Below are 5695 nucleotides of genomic sequence, written 5' to 3'. Positions count from 1 at the left end.
CTGATTTCCTGGAGGTCGGGATTAATGGGGATTTTGAATATGTCAAAATAGACACTTCCTACTATATCATACAAAAAGAATGATTTGTTTTGCAATTTTACTCAAATTATAATTCTTTTTTACTTAACTATACCGTTGGCCCCCCCCCCCCCCCATTCCCTAGAATAATAAGTACTACTATTTCATTATCTTGGCTTCTAGCAATTCCACAATGGGCCTTGTGCCATTGCAAAGTCGTTTTGGATTCAAGTTCCTCGACAGCATTACACAGCAGTCCTTTCGCGCATCTTCCAACTCATGCTGCAAGGTACTATTTGCCATTTGGTACCGTGTACCTCAAAAAGGGGTCGACGTGCTGGTTTACTTTATCGTGCACAATCAAGCACAAACGATTGGCACAAAACATTTTGTTTGTGCTTCCATTACCGTGCTAACTTCACGCACCCGGATATGTATAGTGACTAAAATTAAACACAGCTACTGAAATGAAGGCGTTACCAATAGTCTTGTCAGGATATTTATTGTTAGCGTATTTTCCTCAAAGTGAGCTATTGGTTGCACGCTGCACTTTATCGTCCGTCCGTCTGTCCGTCACACGTACTCTTTCTATACCACTGAACCGATTTAGGCGATATGTGGCTCATCTCAAAGGGCTTGGTCCAAGGATTCTGCGCATACCGATATTTTTTGGTTTTGCGCATGCGCAGTGTCAAAAATTTGGATTAACGCATGTACAATGCTAACCGTTACGCATGCTGTACGTTTTATTTATGAAGGTATTCAATGAAATTTCTAATGTAGACAGACAATGCGCAATGCTATTATTACGAAAGCACTTAAAAAAAGTTTCATATGTAGAATCTAATGCCCATGACAAAATTTGTTTGTATTTATATACGTTCCACGATTTTTTATTAAACTGCATAGACGTCGACGATAGGCGGCTCATTTTGAAAGAGAATGGGGTAAGGATCTTGTGCCTACCGATATTTTTTCCTGGTTCTAGGATTAATACTATTAGGACGAAAATACGCGCTTGTCATTTAAGTTTGCATAATTACTTTTTAAATTTGTTACTCTTTGTCTGTACTAAATATGTCATGTATAACAATTCATTGTTGGTCTGACAAAACTTATATAAAAAAATAGATAAGTAATAACGTGCACGTTAATTAATTTCTTATCCTATATGAAAGGAAAGTTTAATTTTCGTGCCTACTAAGAGACCCCAAAGCAAGCAATTGCACGGATCAAGAGAGAAAATCGTCTTTTCTCGGCTAAGCGAGAAAAAAAATGCCTATTCAACGCTACAGATGGCACACTAATAAAAGTCTGACTTTTTATTAGTGCCTGAGGCCTCTCAAAAACGTTTAATTTTCAATAAATCTTCTCAATATTATCTTTAAATTTTGAGAACAAATCAAAACGCACCCCCTATATAGAAATAATTTATTAATAAAAGGTAAAACTCTGTTGATTATGCCTACCTAACCCACCCTTCTTTCGCAATGGACTTTCCTAACAAAAACTATACGTAGGTACAGTTTGATCACATGGCAATTGTCATTTCAAATTTAAAAGCGCGATAGAAATTTTTGGTTTAGTTAATCTTCTCTGAGGCCGGAAAACATACTGTAACGTTATTTATAAAATTCGGGTTCGATTTATATCAATATTTATTAAACAAAACTAAAACACTATAAAATCCGTACAATTTATATCGATTATTTATATCACTCACACTTCGCAATTTATATCAGCTTTTCGCGCTCTATGTTTCGTCCGTACTCGATCTCGTTCGATAGTAGACTAACTGCCGCGATGTTCGGTCCGCAACCATTTATACACGCAAGCAATGTAAGTCTAGTACATTCTCGAATAATCGCGCGCGTAGAAAATTCCAGAGCGCCAAAGGCGACGTCATGTCTGGAGCATTTCCGTTACAATACTTTCCCGCCTTGGTACACACTACTAAAACGCGACTTACTAGAAACAACTTAATATTGCTCTTGAAGAGTCTATAAATTCAAAAAAAAATAATCCCAAACCTACTCCGATGAGTACTGCAGAATATACTTCCGCCAACTCTTCTGTCCTTTTCAAATGTCAAAGAAAATCCTTTAATTTTGTACCTCACTAACTAAAATGACGTAGCGATTAAGCAGTGAATCTGGATCTAAATGTGAAATAAACGTTAATTAGGGATCGAAATAGGCAATATAAGTTCAAGAAACACACTGTGCTCATTAGGGATCGCTGTCATTTATAACAAATTATTTTTCTGCGTAAATGGCAAACATCTGATTGCTTAGTATATCCACAGATATACGTATATCTGTGGTATATCGTTCCAATAGTAAATCCTATTTTACTTGCTCCGCATTAGGAAGGTAAACCAAATCTATTTATTTCGGATAGTAATTTTCTGCTCTGTTGGAATAAAGTCATGTTCCTCGTTTAAATCGTATTTGGTTCAAGGAAGTCTTAATTGACGTTCGTTGAGAAAATATACAGCAAATGACTTTCCAGTCGATATTCACATCAGTAAAATAGTACGCTGACAGACGTACCGTCTAATCGCGGTTGCATACTATTTATTTTTAGCGAAATCAGCTTTCAATGCCAATGAGAAATTGGTATAAAGTGACAAGAAACGATAGCTAATATTTAGGTATACGTAATACGATATTCTCTTGGAAAGGAGAAGGAGGATCAGGTAACCGTTTACGTTATAAAAATGTCAAGGGGGAATTTCACCACTTCGTTCTCTATTTACATAAATGTATCTCTCGATCTCCGTGTTATGTCTGAAAAGGAGATTAAAAGGTTACGAATACAAGCATTCTGTTTAAATAGAATAGAAGAACATCGCACAGATGTGCAAAAGATTATTTAATTATATGAAGTTGTTGAACTTGTAAGTACAAGTGCTGTTTTAGCGACGTTTTCAAAGTTAATTCCTAGCTTAGACGGAGTCTTCAGGGACAGAATCGTTCGACTGAATAAATCTTTAAAAAAAGTGCCGTTAGGGCGGCAACGAACGCGAATTCTCACAAATTTACAAACTCGAATTAAAGGTAAAATAAAAAATTTGTTTGGTACGGCGTATGTACATAAATATACCAAATAAACTTAATTAACGACACACGCCAGATTTATTCTAATTGTATTTGTTTGTGTATCTCATTCCCATTAAAACACGTTTCGTAATGTTAACAGTTTTTACGTTTATACGTTAGATAGAGTTGCTATTGCGTCAATAAGCAAAATACAACCCACCCGCGCGATTCTGTGAATTTTGGAAGACTTATGTAAATCTGGAATACGTAAAGACCTATGATTTACTTAGCAGGTGCTCAAAATAGTGGGTCTATCTCGTCATTTATAAGTATAACTTCTAAATTTTCTCTCAACACTCCCGTGGTGTCCGTCTCTCCGTGAACACGATAACCATCACCATGGTGACCGAATCAGTCTATTAAATTGGGCCAAATCGTTGAGTTAAAAATTCGTTATTCAATGTTCAAATCCAATGACCCCGTATGGTCACACCGAGGTGCTCTACCGCTTTTTTTAGATCAGTTTCAGGGATTCATTAAGCGACAAAGCGATGCAAGCTTTATACGGTGTCCGTCTGTTCGTGAACACGATAACTGTCAAACGTTTGGACCGATTTGGTTCAAACTTTGCACAGTTAACAGTTGCGTATTGTAAATGGGTCAAATCCAATGACCCCTTGGGGTCACACCTCTCTGTCTCTGCCAAACGCTTCAGCTTCAACCTATTCAGTTAAAACTTTACACAGTTGACCCATGTGCCACATGTAATGAGCCGAGTAATAAGCCTAGGTGCTCTGCCGCTTTTTTAGATCTGCTTTAGGGGTTTATTATATTTGGGACACGCTTAATATATGGTTTACGGTGACATTTGGCATTACATAAATTAGATACGTTCGCCCTGGATCTCACAAGAAAGTGTAAGTTGGTAAAATCAGTATGGCCTACTCTTAAACATGTTATCACAACCTCTTCCTTCTTATATTTTGTAGGTTTTCTGAGAAGAAATGGTAAGTGGTAGTTATCTTGTAATCATGAATAATCGAATCCTCTTGTTACTTTTCAAATCAGACACGTTAAGTGAGATTAGCTTAGATTCGTTTTGAAAAAGTATAACCAATTTTACCAAAAAAATCTGTGTGGTATGTTTCCAATCTGCTTGAATAAGAACGCCTCCTCTTTTAGGCCTTGATCAGGAGTGAAAAGATCTGCACCTGATATTTTTCTTTTCTCAGTTAGGACATTGGAGGCTCAATGTCATCAATATCTCAAGATTGATTGTCACAAAGGTTCGGTTTACCTTTTTTGTGTTTAGTAATAAAACGGCACATACATCAAATTAATATGACTTTTGGCAGTGTATATTATATAAAGGATGTGAGACTGTCAAAAACGTTTTTTTTTTATATTTGCTTTGAGTTAGGAAGCTGTCCTATCAAGAATTTGGCAACTGGTTTTATTTGCTCCAGTTGACCTTCCAGACTGATTTCACGAGAAGTGAACATATTGGAACCTCGCTAACACCTAAATCCAAAGGGTATGCGTGAAGTAACAACTGAAAGTGTTACTACATTTATAATTATAATGGAGATAGTTTTTATAAATATGGAAGTTTTAGTTTGTTCCGTTTCCACTAAATGTCATTCGCACCAAATTACAAGTGTTGACGCCTTATATATTTCCAAATGGTTCACTACAAGAATAATAGGGACATTTTGCGGTATTTGCATATTAACAAAAGCGCTTGCGAAAGCTTCGTTTTATCTAAACGAGCTTTAATTAAAGTTTCTAATATTAAAACTTCATCTAAATATAACGGGATCGCCGAGTATTTAGTTCTTTAGAGAAACTTTTGAATGTTTCAACTGGGAAACAACTAACAGCTCTACACCTTTATTTATAAAAATGACATCAGGTCTTTTAAATTCCGACGGCTTTACATAAAACTGGGAACTGTTAATTCCATTAATACTTGGATACGTAACACTTTGTCCCTAGGGGTTTAGATAATTTATATAGCGTTGATTCTCGATTTCGACAGATTGGTTAAATGTTTATCCTACTATTTACCACTAGTGATTTTCAATTAACTTCAACAATGTGTGATGGGATCACCATTAGTTGTTAACTTCATTATTACTGTACAATCGTCATCTGTTGGCACAAAAAATCGTAATGGATTGTCAATTGTCCCTCAATATCATTGTATGAGAAACTCCATATTTCGACGTGTAGGGCTGATGGAATTGAACAAACTGGCGCGAATCGAATCCAATCCCTTCAATAGAAATGAACTGAACCGATAAGGAAAAGCTAACAATTCGGGCAGCTTTTTACAGTTTTTACATTCAGAACATATTGTCTCCATAATACATATTTGTTTGTGATTTTGAAACAGTTTTATAATAGAAAATTAAGAAAGTTTTAATTGAGTTTTAAAGTTGAAAATAAATAGAAATTATGTAAAATTGAGTAACGTTTGCTTCAGAATTCTGACGGTTTTTATTCTTTTACATGTTTCCTTATAATTAAAATTGTTGCGAATATTTCATTCAAGGAAGAAAATACCTTTAATCATTTTCGAAAATAAACCAATGAGGTAATAAGACCAGGCTGCGGTCGATTGCGCTCCAATTCTA

This window comes from Photinus pyralis, unplaced genomic scaffold, assembly GCF_008802855.1.
Source record: "Photinus pyralis isolate 1611_PpyrPB1 unplaced genomic scaffold, Ppyr1.3 Ppyr1.4_LG3a, whole genome shotgun sequence".
In the NCBI taxonomy this organism is placed as follows: Eukaryota; Metazoa; Arthropoda; class Insecta; order Coleoptera; family Lampyridae; genus Photinus; species Photinus pyralis.
The sequence above is the reverse complement of the archived record's forward strand: the minus strand, read 5'-3'. Positions refer to the sequence as shown.